This window comes from Eschscholzia californica, unplaced genomic scaffold (assembly GCF_041429995.1).
Source record: "Eschscholzia californica isolate CP2 unplaced genomic scaffold, dmEscCali1.0.p SCAF_2, whole genome shotgun sequence".
In the NCBI taxonomy this organism is placed as follows: domain Eukaryota; kingdom Viridiplantae; phylum Streptophyta; class Magnoliopsida; order Ranunculales; family Papaveraceae; genus Eschscholzia; species Eschscholzia californica.
This window is the reverse complement of record NW_028238309.1, coordinates 21,629,942-21,650,799: the sequence shown is the minus strand read 5'-3', so window position 1 is coordinate 21,650,799 and position 20,858 is coordinate 21,629,942. Positions and strand designations below refer to the sequence as shown.

At 35.2% G+C, this 20,858-nt stretch overlaps 2 long non-coding RNA genes across 2 annotated transcripts; both read right to left on the bottom strand.

Moving 5' to 3' along the window:
* Positions 1 to 2,903: 2,903 nt before the first annotated feature.
* On the bottom strand, positions 2,904 to 4,755 carry LOC147556885 (uncharacterized). The gene is made up of 3 exons (XR_015235184.1): positions 3,831 to 4,755; positions 3,470 to 3,527; positions 2,904 to 3,311 (listed from the first exon to the last, which is right to left on the bottom strand). It is a non-coding gene; the product is annotated as an uncharacterized LOC147556885 (long non-coding RNA).
* A 9,873-nt stretch (positions 4,756 to 14,628) lies between these two features.
* LOC147556884 (uncharacterized) lies at positions 14,629 to 16,976 on the bottom strand. Its single transcript, XR_015233639.1, has 4 exons — positions 16,861 to 16,976; positions 16,694 to 16,751; positions 15,921 to 15,992; positions 14,629 to 14,862 (listed from the first exon to the last, which is right to left on the bottom strand). It is a non-coding gene; the product is annotated as an uncharacterized LOC147556884 (long non-coding RNA).
* Between the last annotated feature and the right edge of the window lie 3,882 nt (positions 16,977 to 20,858).

Sequence of the window (20,858 nt, the reverse complement as noted above, 5' to 3'; positions counted from 1 at the left end):
GAGTCATAAGATCAAATGGAATCCATGTTCGGAATCAAGTTTGGAACTTGATCTTTTTTTTAAAGGAATAGTTCATGTTAAGTACAAGTAGGTTTTTCATAGAGTTTGAAAAACGGACAGGGATAGAACATTAGTGTTTCCCACAGCTAGACTATAAAAGAAGGTCAAAGAGTTCTTGGTTTAGACCATGAAAAGACCATCTCTCAAGACACAATGCCTAAAGGCCATAAGGATCAAACACTGGCAAATAGAATATGTACGTAACACATCCTGGAGGAAGTTAACAATTCTAAAAGTTAGTGAAAATTGCAAGCTTCAGAAATCCGTCTGTAAATTTCTGCAAAGTAATCAACAGTTGATTTCTTTGAGAATGAAGAGAAATCTTGAATTCAGGAAGTTCAAGAGGGTTAGTGGGAGTGACCCAGTTTTCTTTGGTCCGGTATGTTGACAACATACTAGAGATTGAGAACAACATTCTGATGTTGAAAGTTGTTTAGAACTGGCTCAGTAAAAAGGACCACACACAAAAGTGAAAGGCTTTTGGGCATCAAAGATCTATAAGAATAGATCGAGAAGATGATAAGAGTTATTCAAGAAAAGTTTTGAATAGTCTAACGAGAAAGACCCAAGAAGAGTAATTCTACCCAAGTCTCAGGGAACATAGCTTCGCAAGATTCAGAATTCAAGATATTCTGATGAGCAAACATGCAGGAGAAAAGATTGTTATGCTGAAAGCATAAGATCAGTCATGTTAGACATGATTAGCGTTCACCCTAACGTCTCATAATACTTGGAGTATCCATGGTTGTCACCAATCAAATTCAGATAAGATGATCTGGATCGCATTAAGTTCTTGAGAAGAATTTTGCTCGGTAGGAAATTAAAAACGGTTGAAAAGTCATATGTTGCAAACCTCTAGAATAAGATGACAATCTTGACTTGGAAGAACAATAAGCTAGAAGGGTTCCAAGCAAAGACTGTTGCAAACTTTACTAATAAAAGAAAATAGTCAACGCTTGAGGAGCTTTAATTTAGTATTAAAATACAAAATATTGTCATCGGGATGATAACCAGCAAAATCCACATAGATTAGATCTACTAACTAGACTGTCACCTAAGACTAAATATGAAAGTGATTTCAGGGTCATAGACATTAAGCTTTTCTGAAAAGCTTAGACTGGTAAACTTGAGGGTATAAGGAGTTACACAGGAAGGCTCAAGATTTACAAACTCTTATTATTAGAAATAAATTAATTATTTCGTTGTTAAATCGTGGTTTAGTATTTAACCGACAGTCCAAAAATAGTGAAGCATTCCATGTAGGATTATTAGATACGTGATCTGGTAAATGAAACCCTACTAAGTGATGAGTTTGGAATAGATTCATTATTAATTTCCTAGTCCAGGTCATTGGACAACAATGACTTAAGAAGACTAGCATGGGAGATTGACTGATAGCGCAGTTTCATGGGCTATGCGAATTGGGAATTCGAGTAAATTACCTGGGTGTATGATTGGGAATATACACTGGATCACCTAACATGAGAGTTCTTCAAGAGTAATGAAATACGTCATAAACTCTCATAGGTAAGATTGGATAGATTCCTTAAACATGAGTGCTCCACTCATCTTATGTAAGGAATGTCAAACTTTGGTACCGCCAAACGTCGCGCCGTTAAAGGAGATTATAAAAGCGGATTACCGGGAATGACATGATAGACACGAAGTTAAGTGGGAGTACAAGACTGAATTATGTCCTCCTAACAAGGTTAGGATTAGTATCTCCGGGCCACTTGAGGAAAAGCAACTGAAAATGTACGACCGTACTCTAATGGATTAATAGTTAATCATTAGCTTTGCATTTGTTCTCTAGATAAAGAAAGTCTGAATAGACATGACGTATCAGATGAGATGCGAAGTGACATGGGAATCGAGCATTGCACACTAAAAAAAATAGGGCCAGTAGGGACAGTAAAAAACCGTCCCAGAAAACGAAAAACCGTCCCTAATAAAGTATTGGGGACGAATATTGTCTGTCCCAGAAAGTGGCGTCCCAAAAGGTATTTGGGACAGTTACAGCGACAGATAGCGTCTGTCCCCAATACTTTACTCGGGACGATCTTTAACTGTCCCTACAGCAACGAATATTAGGGACGGTGATTAATTGTCCCTAACAGTTCAGTTTAAATTTTGTTCCTGTTTACGTTCGGGACAATGATATCTGTCCCTAAAGTTTTGTCTGAAATTTTTTGTCTTGAATTGGGACAATTAATCGCCGTCTCAACGGATTTGCCGAAATTTTTTTGTAGCTTGCGTTTGAAAAACCTAACAACGGTACTTGAAAGTATAGCAAGAATTTCTTTTGGATTTTTAAATAGAAATTATTTGTGCGCTTCTACTTAAAATGAATTAAAACAATCATAATCAACATATCTTATTCATACAAAACGATAATATATTTATTTCGTAGCTATTGTCAGTCAAAACCTTTACCAACTAGAGTATTTAACAAATTCAATAAAAAAACAAGCGATATGTTACAAAACCAGTCAGACATAACAAATCACATTTGTTACCAAAAAGAAGCTTGCACACACTATCATTTGCAACTTTATCGATCACATTGAATTACTGCTTGACATGGTTGAAATTTTTCACCGCAGTAACATCGTAAACGATCTGTAAAATCTCAAATATCAGTATGTGTGTGATAATAAAAAAAAATCGAAAAAAATATATAATGTAAGTACAAAGCATATAAAATTTAAACCTGAACTTAAATTCACGGATTTTTTTATACATGTATAGCAAAAGAAGTAACCTTGAGTTCTAAGTAGTCCACTACAATAGAACATAATTTCTTTCAACAAAAAAAATAGAACATAATTTCAAATACTACTACATCTTCATAGGAACAAAATCATCTTTTTTTCATTTGTTCTAATGGAATCTTAAATGTATCATAACAGCAAGTTAGTATAATCTTTTTGTAAAATAAAAAACTAAGCGGCATGATAACGTCTTAGAGGTTTCAGTCCCTCATCGTGTAAGCAAAGACGGAAAGATGCACGGAGAGAGGCTAACAACTCTGCGACACAGCAACAGCTGCAGCCCAAGGGCAGCTGCGACGCAGCAACTATCATTGGACATCTAAATAGTGAAGAATGAAAAAGTAAAGGAGCTGAAGTATTGGTACGTACCAAGACAGGCTTGTTGCTTGTCAACAAGTAATTCGATGAAACCTTGACGCAGTCAACAATACACTAATAGGAGCTTTTCCAAAATTAAATAGACCTGGCAAGGTGGATGTTCTGCAGCCAAGAACATAATTATACATTTAAGAATAAATATTAAACCCCTCACCCGTATCTGAATTTGGCAGCTTCATTCACAATCCACAGGATAACAATTTTGTCAATAAAAAAAGTTGTGTAGCCATGAGAGTGATACCTATAAAAGGAATACAAACCTGATCGAAAGCAAGAAATATATAACCTGCGGACTGAATTTCAGCAATAGTCTGATCCCTATAACATCAATTAAACAACAAAAGTTAAAACTAGCATAAGATGAAGGCACAAATCATAAAAGATATAGAAGCTTCGGTTTTCATATGCACAATTCCAATAGCCCCAATCCCCTATAACATTCTTCCAAATTTGAAACTTCTAACACTACCCAGATACCAAGCAGAGCCTTATTACGAAGAATGAAAAGACTTGAAACTAGAAATACATGTATTTTTTAACAAATCAGAGCAATGCATGCCACATCAATTATTATATAATAGGCATAAAACGAGAGAATAATACGAAAGTTAGAAAACCAACTTGGCGGGCAACTTTCGTGATGTAGATATATCACACATACCTGCATTGACAAAATCCAAGTTCCATTACATATTGCCCCTTCTCATTAATACATTATAATGAGGCAAAGCAACAAAGAATTCTAAGTTTCAGTGTCGTTCCACTGTTCATACATTGTACACAACTGATGTGTGCCCTTGGTTGCAGAAATCAAGTGTCCAAAAAGCCACTATATATAATAGAAGGAGATATCTCAAATCCAGTGTGATCAAACTATAAGAGTTAATGAAACCGAGAAGCAGCTACTTAAATGACAAATTGATAATCGCTGCATATTTGTATTAACAAATATCTATAGCCATGGTGGGACTACACAAGTGCACAAGGAAAAGAGAATCACATTAAACAATTAAGAATTTCATAGAAAATATCACCCGTGAGGCTATGATAAAAGTAGCCGAAGTCGGTTCATTCATAAAACATCTTGATTATCGTGCTCTTTTCATGTATAAGTTGAAATTTAGCAGATTTACGGATGCATAAAATATTTTGAAAAGCTGTGAATACAAACTAAATTTGTTGTACATAGATATTCGAAAAAGTTAAAACAAAGCAAACATAACCAAGAAGGTCTACACCGAGGATTGTAAAGCCTGATGGCTTTGAGATGAATAAAGATGGGTAACTCGTGGCCCTGAAATGAGATGGTATGGAAGTCTAAACTGATCTTGCTGACACAGGAGAAGATAATCGATCTGATCTTGCATCCTCTCCTGCAAGCAAATGAGTTTTTTTATCAACTTCAAAAACCATTCTTCCATCTTCTCTCCTGATTTCATACAAGTAGTTCGGATAGTAACATATATTAAATTAGCATAAATGGGCAGCAATTTTGATGAATAACTTTAGTCAAACTGAAAGTATGAAAAATATATGATACACAAAGACTCGGGGGACCTAGAACCATTCCGTCCTTGAGGACTGTTTTGCTCTCTAATGGAAACGTTTAAAGGATAAAGCATGTGCGAATGAAACTACAACCAGAAAGTAGTTGCAATACATAAAGAAAGTTGTTTATGTGGTTTTCCGAAGTTGGAGCAGGAGTCCAGTGACAATCACTATAACCTTTGGCAAGAAAAGACTCAACAAATTAAGATAAACCAACTTCATTGGGCACTAGGAACAAACTGGGCCTCAACGACATACTGCATATATGAAGATGATATCTCAAAATCGAAATTCTGAATGGGATTAAATCCAACCATGGCTTCAGTGCTTCTGATGACCCTTCATCATCACATTGTGATTTACTAGCAATATAAATTTGGGGTCAAGAAAATATAATAATAAAACACACTTTGATTTTCTTTAATAACCTAGGGAAACCCAAAGTAAAAAGTTTATGGTTTGAAAACCCTAAATAATTCTAATAGACTGTTACGCATGATAACTATGGTTAGTAACTAAAAAAGAAGATGGAAAAAAGAACTTAATCATTGTGATACTTATAGAAGTAGACGATTTTTCTGATTTGTTCAAACTGATTTGCCATAGCCGAGTTTTTCTATTGACTTCACCGGAATCATTCAATCAATAATGTCAAAATAGTTAGTAGTAATAGAAGAAGAAGAAGAAAAATTAAGAAACTAACATGTTGGATGAAGGTTAGCAGAACCAGCAACTTGGAACAGAAGAACACGATCATTCAATTAATAATCAGAAAAATAGTTTGTATAAGAAGAAAAAAAACAAAAAACTAACCTGGATGAAGATTAGGAGATCAACACCTTTGTGAAGAAGAACTCGGCTGAAAGAGGGGAAACGATGAGGAGAGGGAAAACGTGGAGAGAGAAAAAGAAAAGGAAAAAAGGTTTTACAAATCTGATTATACGAGCGATAAATTTCGCCCAAATTTTAAACAAAATTGCGGGAAGCATTTACACTTAAATTGAGCGCCTTTTTTTTATCCCACCACAGACCCTAAAATGCATTTATTTGTCCCTATTGTAATTTTATTAGGGACAAATGTTATAAAACTGTCCCAATTATAAATGTATTAGGGATAGACATATAAATGCGTGTCCCTATTAGGCCTTTTTTTTGTAGTGGCACTTGTTCTAAGTACAAGTGGGAGTTCAGTTTGAAGGAGATGTCCTTCTGAAGGAGTGTCCTTCGACCAAGGTGGCAATGCTTAGAATTTGTCAGTTAGGATGACGATAACTTTATCCGGAAGATCATCTAGTCCGGTCCAATTAGGGATCGTAATGCTTAGCTAGAAGCCGCTTACGATCATTGGATCACTTTGGTAATCCACGGCTAACATAGACCGGATCCTACAACGGGTAACACCAAAGAGTGGTAGCTTGAGAGAGTTGACTCGTGGGAGCTTGCCTATAGATGGATATGATCCAGTCCGATAGTGCTCAAAGGCTCGAAAGGGATGCCCGAAAAGGGCAAAACCCACTTTTAAGGGCAACCAAGGGATTCTTTTAGAGGGAGATCCCTGGCCGGCCACTTAAGGGGTATGGGCCGGACAGACTAAGCCTATTAAGGGCTAGTCTGGCCGGCCATAGCATGATGAAACCCTAGTTAGGGTTTTATCCCTAATTAGGAGTTTCAGTTATATTAAACTCCTTTTGTGCTTATCTTTTCTAAGGGACTTTTTAGGATTCCTTATTTGAGTAGGACTCCACTAAGGTAAGGCCTATATAAGGACCAGTTCTAAGTTCAGAAAAGGTGTGGATTTTTCTCAAGAGAAAAATTTCATCTCTCTCCCAATATACAGCTAATGGAGAGAGAGGGTTTTAGAGAAAAAACTCCCAATCTATCTATGGACTCAAAAGAAGAATAGTTATTCTTCTCAACTTTCAGTGGAATTCTAGCGGACAACAAAGAAGGGAGATCAAGTTATTTACTCGGATGTCTCAAGTAGAGGAGCAACAATTGGAGCTCTCATCTTCTTCGGGATAAAGTTAATAGAATCTAGTTCGTGGGAAAGCGAATCCAGGTTTTCTTTTAGTTTCTAGTTCATTATTAGTTCATGCATATGATCCTGGTTAATTACTGTTAAATATATGATGTTTGAGATTCCGCTTACAACACTAGTTAGATGATTAGTGTGTATTAGATACGTACAAAACCCTACATGCAAGTGGTAGCTCACCGGACGGACATAGGCATATTCGTATCCGATAAGCTATCCGAATAACCGTATCCGATAATTATCCGACAGATATTATAAATCAATACCTGAATCCGAATCCGATAAAATTAACGGATATCGTATAATTTCCGATATCCGAAACTTTAACAAAATTTCAAATTTTTCCTTTAAATTTTTAACCATTAGATTTAAATAATAAATCTCAACCATGCATTTTATATATTATTATGAATAAACTTAAATTTTTATTATTTTTTTATATTACTTATCGGATACGGATATTTATCGTATCGAATATTAGTGTATCCGTATCTGATATCCGATAAGCAGATATCCGATAAGGAATATCCAAATCCGTATCTGTATCCGATATCTGAAATTTCGCATATTTTTGTAAAATTTGAATACGGATGCGGATTGGATGTCGAATATTCAGATATCTATTGACAGCCTTACCTTGGTTCTTACTTTCTATCTCTTAAACAATTAAAACATTTCCGATTCTTCTTTTTTCTTCTTCTTCATCTATGTTCTTTTGGGTTTTGATTAGATAAAACATTAATCTGAAATGGGTTGATTCTTATTATTATAATTTTCCTTTAACAATTTGATCAATCGGTTTGATGTTTTATGTTATTAGGTATTAGGTATAATTGTTTCAACAACTTTGATAATATGGAAATGATGACTTTGTGTTTACTGCGAGTGAATCCCGTTGTTGTTGTTCTTTCTGAAAGAATGGAACTTGGTTTCCAAAGGGTAAGTTTCTTCTTCTCTATTGCTTCTTTAGATTTGAATTCTGTTAGGGTAAGAAAGAAAGAAAGAACATTTGAGCTCATTTAGGGTAAGAACGAAGGAAGAAGAAGAATAGGAGAAGAAAGAAAAAGGAAGAAGAAGAATATTAAGGTCGTCGGTCGGAGTTGCCCAGCAAACTCCGGCCGTGGATTTTTTGTCGGAAGAAGATAAATGAAAAGGTGGGTGATAAACACCTACAAATTTGGCACTGCCTCTAACAATACTGGGTCAACTTGTTCTGACCAAGTTTTGAGTGAAAAAACAAATTGCCTAACATGTTTGGGTATTGCCTATAAAATCCCCCTTACCCATTTACAAAGCACATGAGAATAGTGTCGGGTTATGGTGGTGTCTACTAATGTCGTATAAGCGGAATCTCAGACATCTAATGTCTTGACATTAATACATCCCAAAATCGTCATACATAAACTAGCAATTAAACTAATAGGAGATAGAAGATTACCTTAATCGTTATTTCCCTCGAACTATTCCAATAGATTAAAGAAGACCAAGAGCTCCAATCGTCGCTCCTCTACTTGGGACACCGAATGGTGTATTTAATCTCCCTCCTTGAAAGCTTGCTAGAGCTCCAATGGTGGTTTGATAATAAGAAGACCTTCTTCTTGCTTGAGTAGTTGATAGCTTGGGAATTAGCTCACTTTCTCCTCTCTACTTGATGTGGTAGAGTAAGAAAGCTTAGAAGAAATTCCACACCTTATTCTCTGCCCTAAGAGTCTTTATATAGAACCCTAATAAGAATCCACCTCCAATTAGGTTTCCTAAAAGACCCTTTAGAATAAGATTTAATGAAATTGCCGAAAATAGCAACTAGTTGATATTTTCTCAATTCCTTGAGGAGGTGACGTCCAAACCCAGTCAAAATTGGCAGATTTAATGTTCTAACATAAGGAACCGACCCTCCGAAAATCAGCCCAATCCGAGCCCTAGAAGTGTCTGAATCGGTTTAGCCCAAAAACCCTGTTTTTGGGCCTTTTTGCTATCTTTTGCCTAATTTCTCTTTAGGCCTGTGGGATATGTTTATGGGACACTCCCATGGTTATATCACACTCCCACTAGTCATATCATCCGATTAATTACCCATTCTTATGTGTAACCCGATGTATGATCCGATCGAAGTTAACCGGAATTACTTCGTAATTCGACGATCGTAGTTGGTTTCTAACATAAACTCTACGACCCCTAAATCAATCGGACTTGATGATCTTCTTCATCAATTGTCCTAGCCGACAAATTGCTGGCATTGCAATCTTTGTCGAAGGGCATCTCCTTCAATACCTTCAAACAGTTTATAAAGGGCTGATTTTATTTTATTTTTGTTGCAAGAAGTGTTGATTATTTTATTTTTTGATGAAAGAAGTGTTGAATATTTGGATAGCGTTCTTGTTCTATATTGAAGGATAATTTTAGCTTTTAAGTTAAATTTTTTTTTTGAAAATGTTATAACTTATAAATTATCTTGTATTATAAGTTCTGACTTATTTTTGAAAATAATTTAAAAATAATCCATCTGAAAAAATTCATAAACTGTTAGAAATTTTCTTTTTGGGGGCACTTTTAAAAGAAAAGACCACATAAAATAAATAAATTAAACTATATCTATTACTCATTATGTTCTATTTTCTCATCGAATGCCTTTTGAACCGACTCAAAAACAATTCATCCTACACAATAGTTTTCCATATTTAGAAAACGACTATTTTGGAGGTAATTTTTTAGAACCCTCGAGGGATTTAAAGCTTCAAGCAAAACCATATATGAGATTTTCACTTAAAACGTTTTGCTCTCGTTTGATACAAAGATGCTTTCATTTGCCGGTTTATATAAGTCTATTTTATCGATGTAAATAAAACTTTCATTTTTATTTTGAAAAATATTTATGAAAAGAATTGTAAAACTAGAGGGGATCTAAATTTAAGAAATTAGTATTTGAGGCATAAAAATTCAAATAAATTAGTGTTTGGGGCGTCTTACTTTTTTAGTAGAGTTAACTAACGTAAAGCTTTGTTAGTCTTCATTATTTTTTTATGGTAAAGTTAGTTCATGTCCCAAACTTAAAAAAGAACATCTTTGTGTCCCAAACTCATCACTCGGTATTTATGTTTGCCCCTTAAGCAAAATAACTCTAAAAATAAGTTAGATTTTAAAATTTTAAGAGAAAAGTTATACGAGTAATGTTTCAAAATCATTGGAATGGTAAAGTTGTATGTATATATAATTATTTATAGAATTATTTTTATTTGTTTGCTAACTAGTGGTTGAAATCAAGCTAACAACCAATATAATTGTGGAGAGAGGTATGTAGGTCAGAGGTGGCGTATGCCCCTTTTTTTTTGTTTTTTTTTGTTGAAGACCTTTTTTTTGTTGACCTACACTGTTTATCACGGTTAATGGAACAATGATATATAAATTTGTCAGCAAAATTTTGTAATTTGTGTTTCTTTCCTTGTAGTTTTACGAGGGCGAGGGTATAATTATTGCTAGTCGGGCATAGACAATTTTATCAAATGCGTGATCTCAAATTTTAGAGATAATTTTGGAAACTGTAACTCATTAAAGACAAGTTTTAGAGGAGTAATGTTAGCCATTGATGAGCGTTTGAAGATAAGTTTGAGCGATATAATCTCAATCTTTGGAGATAAGTTTGGAAGGTGTAATCTTAGTGATTGAAGTTGAGATTATATTCTAAAATAAAGACCATCCTACAAAACTCATAGGGCGTGGTGGTGAAGTCAGATCACAGATGATCGAACAACGTTGAGGTGGGTATCTAGATGTTGAGTATAATTTTGGCAATATATCATTGTAGTTACTTATGGTAACTAAAACGGTTCTAAAACCTCTCATGATTGATGACGAAATTGCTTTGCTTCCCCTAACTTTATTTTAGTCTAGAACATCGATCATCAATAGACCATCATACAACCACTACACTAAGTGGCCATGGACTAATCTACTATCAAAATATTGAAAATATTTGTACCCACCAAATACCAGATAGACCTGTGAGCACCGTCCTTTATCTGAGATTTTCTGTGAATCCATTGACCTAATGACCCTAAGGATAACGGATGGATTTAAAGCTCGCTCATCCCCCCTACTAACTAATTGCGTAACGGTTTAGTTTTGTTAATGTCGCGACTTTGGAGTATAAAGAAAAGTCTTCGGGACATAAAGACTTAGTCAATCATGATTGATTTAGGAGACATATTTTTTTAATCAAAAAATTCACATGATTGTTTTTAGCACCCTAATCTTCATCTCCTCGTCTCTTCTCTCTCCTTCGGGGAATAAAAACTTGAGTTATTTCCTTTTGACCCCCTACTTTGTGACCAGCTTCCTTTTTGGCCCCCTACTTTTTATAAATTCAAATTTGACCCCCTATTTTCATATAAATGGCGTAACTACCCTTCCTAATTTCAAAATAAAATATTTAAAAAAATTTATTTCCACGTCACCTATCTATCTCTCTCCACCTCACCTCTCTCTCTCCACCTAACCTCTCTCTCTCCACCTAACCTCTCTCTGTCTTCTCCGATCAAGGTCGCCGGCCGGAAAATTTCGGCCGGTGACCTTTACAAAATAAAAAAATCTCATCTCTCTATCTCTCTAAATATTCCGGTGAAGGAGTTCTTTTTTTTTTTAAGGTCGCCGGCCAAGTTTTCCGGTCGGCGACCTCGGTCAGAGAAGACATAGAGAGATTAGGTGGAGAGAGAGAGGTGAGGTGGAAAGAGAGAGAGGTGAGGTGGAAATAAATTTTTTTTTTTTTAATATTTTATTTTGAAATTAGGAAAGGTAGTTACGTCATTTACATGAAAATAGGGGGCCAAATTTGAATTTATGAAAAGTAGGGGGCCAAAAAGGAAGATGGTCACAAAGTAGGGGGCCAAATAGGAAATAACTCTATAAACTTTGTCAATCGTGATTGACTTAGGGTAGTTTTTTAGCCCAAAAATTTACATGATTGGTTTTAGCTCCATAACCTTCATATCCTCATGTTTTCTCTCTCCTTTTCTCTTCCGCTCTCCCTCTCACTATTTATCCCTCACACACACACACACACACACACAAAATTCACATGATTTTGAAGAAGCAGTAGACAAAGATGCCACAAATGTTGTTATTATAGATGGAACCGTCCATACTTTGAAGAGTCATGTCATTAATTATGGGAAGTTTCTGTTCGAGTAAATCTATAATTAATTACTTCTTGTTATTTTGCTTTATCTTTATTTTCTAGTCATACCTTAAGACTTCGTATGGATAATCACTCGTTCAGTAATGATGAACCAAGTTTAATTAAAATATACTTCTACCTTCGATGATTGTCCCAATGAGTTATCTCACAGTCCAGAAGTTGTTGTTTCTTTTCCATATTTGGCATTAGTTCACTAAATCTCATACACCAAAGTGAGACACAGTGAGAGAGAGCAGCAGGGAGAGAGAGAGAGAGAGAGAGAGAGAAGAAGAAGAAGAAGAAGAAGAAGAAGAAGAAGAAGAAGAAGAAGAAGAAGAAGCAGAAGAAGAAGAAGAAGAAGAGAGACTGGCACGAAGAGTATGTGCTAAAACAATAATGTGAGTTTTCGGGCTAAAATAAAAGTATGCCCCAAAGTCGATATTGATTGACCAAATCTCTATGTCAGAGAGATTTTTCTTTATGCCTCGAAGAATCCACCTTTATTAACAAAGAATACTTAAAAAAAATATATAACGACGAATTCACTAACTGACTTGCTATTAAAATATTTACCGCCAGATACTTGATAAACCCGTCACCTCCCCTTCGCCTAAGCTCCTTCTCTGAATTTTTCCCTTTTCCTTTTTTGTATGGCCGCGGCTTTGGGGCATAAAAAATAATCTCCGCGGAATAAATTCTCTAGGGAATCCATGTTTTTCTGTCCATTCTCGGGAGAATATTATTTTTTGACCCAAAAATTAACTTGATCAAACATTTCCTCCTAATCTTCATCTTCTTCATCAACACCACAACTTCCCACTATCACCATTTTGACTACCATTGCCTCCTCTTCTTTCTCCTTTCTTTTCATATCTCACTTACTTTTACCCTCTCTCTTGGTCTTTCCCTCTCTCTCGTTATCTATCTTTATTGCTCTCCCTATCTATGTCTCTCGATCTCTCATTGTTTCTCTCTCAATTTTTCATTGATCGATCTCTCATTGTTTCTAAAAAAAAGACCATCCTCTTAGATGATATTTACCCAACATCATTCTTAGGTTGAGGTGGTTTAGTTAGATCATGAACAACATTCGGGTGAGTTTTCTGCAAGTTAAATATAATTTTGGCAATATATCATTGTAATTACTTCTGGTAATTAAAATTGCTCTAAAACCCTTCACGATTGATGACAAAATTGCTCGGCTTCCCTACCTTTATTTTAGTCTAGAACATCGATCATCAATAGACCATCGTACAACAAATACATGAAGGTCAAACAATTTCATCATCTACAAAATAAAATAGAAGGGAAAAACGATGATTGGGACAAACATCATTTTTTAATGGCCAGCGCTTTGGGGAAAGCTAAATAGTTTCCGGGGTGTGAAATTTTAAAGGGAATATGTAGAATTTTGAAAATTTTCCGGGGAAAACATATTTTATGGGGAATATTTTCTAACACCTCATGTATTCGCCACCTCATCCTCTTCACTGGTGAAGGTCGCCGGCCGGCCAATTTCTTGCCGGCGACCTTCAACCATAATTTTTTTTTTCCTTCTCCTCTCTCTCTCTAGATCTGATCTAGAGAAAGAGAGAGAGAGGAGACCTCCATTAAAGGTCCGAGCAGAGAATGTGGTTTCATTATTTCAAGTTTAGATCTTTCTTTAATTTAATATGAAATTTATGAATCAACTCACTGTACGAGGGTTTTGTAAATGTTAAAGAAGCTTGATTGGGGTGTTGCCGTAACGGATAGCCAATTGATGTTTATTTAGGCTGTTCACTTATTTTTGTTGAAGATGATTTAAATTAGGGTTCTTTTACTGTTTTAGGGTTTAGTGTTGTTTGATTTTTTAGGGTTTTGTAAATTAAAGAATTTTTGTTATAGTTTGGAATGACTTGTGACTTATTTCTTTTACTTCCTTTTAGTTATGGAGACAGAGACTTACATAGAAGAATCCAAACACGATTTAGATACAACCCAGGAAACTTCATTCAATGACAAGATTAAAGTAGTAGAAATTGCAGAAATTGTGCTACCAGAAGTAGCTGAGGGGAAAGTTCCGCTTGGGCCGATTACCCCCAATCCGGACAAAGAGAGTGTGGAAACACTTATTCATTGTATATCTCCGTTGACTTCAATTTACTCAACACCAGTAGTAGTTTCTTCCTCCATTAAAGGTCCGAGCAGACCTTCAATGGGTCTGTTCGGACCTCTAATGGAGGTCTGCTCGGACCTTTAATGGAGGTCTGCTCGGACCTTTAATGGAGGTCTCCTCCCTCTCTCTAGATCAGATCTAGAGAGAGAGGAGAAAGAATTTTTTTTTTTTTTTATGGTTGAAGGTCGCCGGCCGGAAATTGGCCAGCCGGCGACCTTCACCGGTGAAGACGATGAGGTGGCGAATACATGAGGTGACAGAGAGAGAGAAGTGAGGTGGAGAGAGAGAGAGAGCTTGTGACGCCCCGTGTCCCAAAATAGACACGACCACGCCCCGGCAACTCACAGACGAGACGAAAATCCGGCAGAGTCTCCTCTGTAAATCTAACCGGTCGCACCTGTAAAACCTTTCATGCAAACCATACATTCGCATATACAAAAATAAACTATAAAGCGGAAGCTAACAAACTCACATATCTTCGGGTTGAAACCCAAACCACAAAAAGAACTATAAAACTATCAAAGCCTCATAAACCTTTATACGCACTATATACAACTCTGAGTGTTAAATATTTACATATATGTTTGTCCGTGAGTAAAAATATATACAAACTAGTGGAAAAGAACAAAAAGCAGCGTCAACAACCAACGCGACATATTCCCGAAGACTTCAACGTAAAAGAGTCTTCTACGAACCAAAACTCGCCACGTCGAACAAAAAGATAACACCTGCACACTAACAACTGGTAGGGGGTCAGATAACTCACCGACACGAGTTAATCTGGTAGACGACCAATCCAAAACCCATCACGTTTTCAAAAGTTCATTTAGTAAGTTCCAAACATCGTGACAAAACGAGTTATCAAACAAGTTACTGTATATACTATATACAAAACTATTTTCCTTAATCTAGCAATCAACAGCAGTGATTAGCTGCCCACCCATGGTGCGCTCCCAATAAAAGGAGAGTACCTCAGGAGAACCTAGAGTGCGTTAGATAGTACCAACCCATTTAGGCACTAGCTAATGCACTACATCTCCTCGAGAAAGAGACTTACCCCTAGCCGGTAAGCCCCTCTCCCACTAAGGGACTCCGCAATCATTGAAGAGTTTACCTCATGATACATATATACCTTAAGTATCTAAATACGTTTTAGATCACCGAGTTCGAGTAATAGAGCCGTCCCCCAATACCCATGGTAGGACCTGAACCTTACTCTCTTCGGTACCCTGTCATGCATCTAATGCAATCTTTCAAAATCCATTTACTTTCGTATATCAAAACCATATTATATTCGATTCATCTTATCAAACACGGAAATGTGACAACCAATAGCCACATCACACACAAAGCAGAGGGATCCCAATCAATGTCGCCTCCCTAACGAGCGGTCAGGGTGTACGGCCCTGAGCCTCGAGCTAGAGGCACGAGCACCAATGGCCAGCAAGTGAAGCACTCTACTCCCACAGGTCTCATGACTAGTGTCGCCCACCTCACAGGTCTCACACGGGTCACAACCGTGTCCACATGTCATCCTATCCTCAATGGCTACGTGCCCGTAGGTTGACATAATCCGCAGTCGGGTACATACAAGAAAATCGTAGTTCGCAATCATCGTAAAAACAGTTCGAAAGCGTTTCTCGTATCACAACAAAACCATTCCAGCATATTTCAGTTCATAACTAAAATTGAGTTTCATGCTACCTAAACTCTAGTTATAATGGCGCATATATAACTATACGACTTAGCACATTTCATTATCTATAAAACCATGTTGAGAAATGGATTCAGAACCCCTACCAAGCAGTACAGGAACTAGTCGTCCTCCGCTGCAACCGTAGCCAAATCGTCCACGAAATGCTCCGGCTCCCCCTTTACCAAATCATAGACAAAAGAAATATACGTTAGGTTCTTTGATAAGAATCGTGGTATACCATAAAGAGTAAATAAAAGAAAACAATGAAACTATACGAACTAAAAGAAACTCGTAAATTTTGGAAGACTTCGAGTTAACCGAATTCCGATCAATCTTCTAACTTCATAACCATGCCCAATTGGGGTCGATCAATCACTATTTGAACTGACTTATAACCTTAACATTTAGTCATTAGATGTATTCCCCAAAATCCAAGTGAATCGCCTTTGAAGTTTGCAAAAATACGAACAACAAAGCAAAATTTTTCCTAACTGCGCACTGTTCGGTAAAACAGTCATAATTCTTTCGTCCGATATCGAAATGACTTGTACCATACCTTTTCGGAAAACTAACAACCTAAGCTACGACTTTCGTGTTTTATGAAAGTACGTACGAGCAACATATCAATCCCAGATTGGCTCGGACAGTAGGTTTAATTCAGTCCCTCGAGTTGTCGTTCGATCGATAACCTATATCACATAATCTCTGTAAAGTTTCTTTTATATCAAAATTGTATAATTCTCAACTAGATAAACCCTAAAACAACATTAATCATCAAAATCCTCAAATTCCATAAACTTTAAACCCTAGAATTAAGAGTTTTGACATGAAATCATCTAATTGGTTAATTAAATCATCAAAGTTGTTGAATTCTTACCTTGATTTAGATAGATATCATAAGAAAGACTTTCATTTGTTGAATCTCTTTCCAATTTCTATGAAATTCAAAACCAATTACTCCATTAAACCCAAACTCATAAAACTATAATACTTTAGAGAGAGATAAATGAAAGTTCTTATGAATAAACCATTATGATCACTTACCTCCAAAGACAATCGAATTTCCCCCTCAAAAACCACCAAAATTCTCTTCAATCCAATTTCCCAAAAATGAAACCCTAGGTTCAGTCTAGCTGAGAAGATAAGGAAGAAATCTGAATTTTGGTTTCTTCTATTAAATCTGACGAATTTACAGTTTGGTCCCTGGTTTTGGCCTGTTCGCAAAATACCCCCTAAATTGTCCTCTTTGCTGATTTGGCCCCTCTTTCGACTTGACCCAAATGTTAAATAGTCCCTCAACTAACCTATTAAAACACGGGATGTTACAGAGCTGAGGTGGAGAAGCTATTTTGCTTTCCCTCTAAATAAAATTGTCAAACAAAATTGACCAATTTTTGACCAAGTCTTCACACCCCGGAAACTATTGCTTTCCCCAAAGCGCTGGCCTTTTTAATAAAGGATATTGTTTAGAAGCCCTTCCCAAAATTTAAAATATAGTCCTTGTTAAAAATAAAATAACATATTTAAAATAGAAAAAAAATGTGACCTTCTTACAAATAAAATAACTAATTTAGGAAAAAAAATAAAAGAAATTACAAGGATTAAAAAAGGGAAATTGAAATCTCTATCTCTCAATAAAACCATATCCTTCTAAGAAATAAAATAACTACATGAAGAGAAAAGGAAACAAAATAAATTACAAGGGTTAAAAAAAGAAATTGAAATCACTCTCTCTCATAGAATAACTAATTTAAAAGGAAAGGAAACAAAAGAATATAGTCAATAAGTAGAATACCAAAAAGTAGGGTATCCAAAATATACTAATAATAAATGTGGAAAGTCGGGTGGCATGTTTGGGATAACGCCTAAGTATGGGGGGCCTATAGAAGCACTGTGTTAAAATTTCGTCAAATTTAACTGATACAATTGTTCGTGCCCTAGGACACGGGATATACCCTACTACATAAAAAAGAGCGAGTTCTTTTTATTCAGTATTGGAAAAAATCTATTCAACTTCTAAAACTACAAATGTTAAAATACTCAATTTGACGTGATTGTGTCATGTGAGACACAGGTATTTCGTTGGGAGTAGTGTCGGTGTAAATTAAATTTTCAGACTCCAAGTATTTGATTACATCCTTCATAAGAAAGATACACAGTCTACCGGTCTTTCGTGCAGTGGTTGGGCACTCCTCTTAAGCCCATGAAGTCGTGAGATCGAGTTTCGGTGGAAGCAGTTTGCCATCAAAATTTATCCCATGTAATTTAGGTTATAAATAATGTAATAATTTGTCGGACTTTAGGCCTCTTTGTTGCTGGACTTTAGGCCTTTTTCATCCTTAGTTTAAATTAGACAGTTATCGCGCTTTTTACATCTTCATGATGTAATACCGCATGGTTCATTTGAACTTGTTTTTCTTTTTCTATTGGGAGATGCTAGAGTGCTCAATTTTTTGGGCATTTTAATGCCCAGCTGATGTGGAATCACAAAAAGACAAGGTTTTTTCAAAGTTTGACTATGGTGGGGACCGTTTTTATTTCTAAATGAGGAAATATGTCACCCTCTAAGTACCAATTTCTAAGTCACTATATCATTTCTCTTTTCTATTATCCTGGTGTCTCCTATAAAAGACCTAGATATTATACAACATGGTTCACAAATTTAAACGCCTTAAACATGGAGGCTCCACATCAAAATTTATAAAAGATTGTGGAGTAAATGCTGGCTTATTTAACTAATATTTTTTAAAAAATCTCTTTATTCTCTCCACAAATTCAAAAAAGTAAATAATTTTCAAAACTCTTTTACAAAAATAACTTTTTTTTATCAATTCAAAATTAATTGTACATTCGAAATCAGATATTCCCTGTGATGTAGAATAACAATATATATGTAATGAGACAAAAAAAAAGGAAATAAAATAACATCTCTGTAGTTTCAATCTTTTTTTTGTTGAAGATCTGTAGTTTTAATCTACCAAATAAACATTTTCTCAATCTTTTGAGACAAAATAAGATCAAAAGTCAAAAATACCATTTTCAACAACCAAATTTTTTTATTTAAAAGTATGATGAGAGCTAGTCAACATTGTCAGTAACTTTTTGTTTAAAAATGTATTTCTATTTGTTATAGGTAATTATAAACATTTAATGATTAAATAACCGAGACGAAATTTTTATTTAGATAATTGATTAGATAAAATATTAAATTACATAAATCACATGTTTAAATAAGTACATAATTAAAATTTTCATTGTTTTGGATTTAAAAAATATGTTAATGATTGAGGTAATCCTAAAATTCGTTCAAATTAACAATAAGGACAGATCACTTCTGTCTATTTAATAATTGGGCTAGATTTAGTACAGAACGGTCCATCCCAAATATAACCCCTTTACTTCCTTATAACTCTTGCTTATCGTGAAATTATGGGTTTCGATATTTGTTTGCACATTTACAAGTGTATTAAGGGAATCTAAGTAATGATATTGTAAAGGAAAAAATCATAAATATTCCAAATTTGTACATTTTCTTAAAATAGTTTTTACCTACATTTGGAGAACTCTATTTCATCCTCGCCTTTTGTTTCCTCATACAGGCACTAACGTATGATTGAAAAGTACGAATACCACATACCATATACATCATTAACGCGACATTTAACAAAGAAAATTATACGAAATCATTAGAAACTATACGGACCGACATATATACATAGTTAATGATAGATATAAACGTTTACACAAGGTTAACATACAATTTAACAAAGAAAGTGAGCCGGATAGAGAGACATAAACAAGATACCTACAGTCTAAAAAATATGATAGGAGAGAGAATTTCAATCTTATCATAGTGATTTCTTAACCTGCTCATATGTTAAAAAATTAAACATTGATATCATAGTGATTTCAACTTGCCAAAAAAATACCAAAAAGGGATTTGGTTTCCAAAAGTTCAGCTTACGTCATCCAATGATTGTGACCCTCCTTTCACTTTTTTTTTTTTTTGATGAAAACCCTCCTTTCACTTGAGCTCTTGTTTTAATACTAGATAAAAGGGAGGTAACTTGAGCGGCTTACCTTTCCTCCTCTTGCTTCAATTTTTTTCACACTTGTTTCTGAGGTATTGCCTTCTTCTCTCTACATTCTCTTTGCCTACCTATTTTTTTTTTGTTGAAACTTTGCCTACCTATTTGATAGTTAATTGTGTATGGTTGCTTCTTTGTTTTGTTGCTATCTCATATATTTTAGTACCCATATTTAGGCAGTTGTTTTTTAAATGATAAACAACTGTTTGATCCTAAAGCTAAAATATGTCCAAAAGATTGTTTATTTTATATCTATACAAAAAAAGATCTCTATGGTTAGTAGAGAATGTTAAAGAGGGAGATCCATAACAATTTTGGCATTCATTCGATTTATTTAGAGAGGGAGTTCCACAACAATTTTTGGCATTCTTTCCACTTATTAATGGTCGCGATTTTTAACATTCTTTCAATTGATTAATGGTCGTGATTTTTGACATTCTTTCGATTGATTAATTGTCGCGATATAAATTAAGAGTTAATTTTGACATTCGAGGTTGCCTATTCATTAATTGAGTGAAAGTTAATGTTCTTCTACTAGGGTCTAGGGATGTTCTTGTGAATCTTTTGATGTTCTTCCTTTACTAAAAAGAACTAACATTTACGAAGATAACTAACGTTTACGAAGATGATCTACACAATGCGTTAATTAGCCATGATTATCTATACAGATGTGATGTTATGTCCAACACGTCTCTCGGCTGAATCTCGGTAAGGTGACGTGTGAGAACAAGATCTAGTGAAAACTTTCTTTCTCTAGATCTTGACCGGTCACGTCACTCAATCGGGATCTAGTCGGGAGACGGGTCGGCTATAATGTCATTTTCCTTATCTGTATTCTTTTGACATGGATCTAGAGGGTTTGATTAATTCTCGGAAAATTGCTTTGAAAACATTGTAATCTTCAAAAATTCATTGCTTTGAAAAATGATTTTTAGATCTCAAAATAAATTTCTA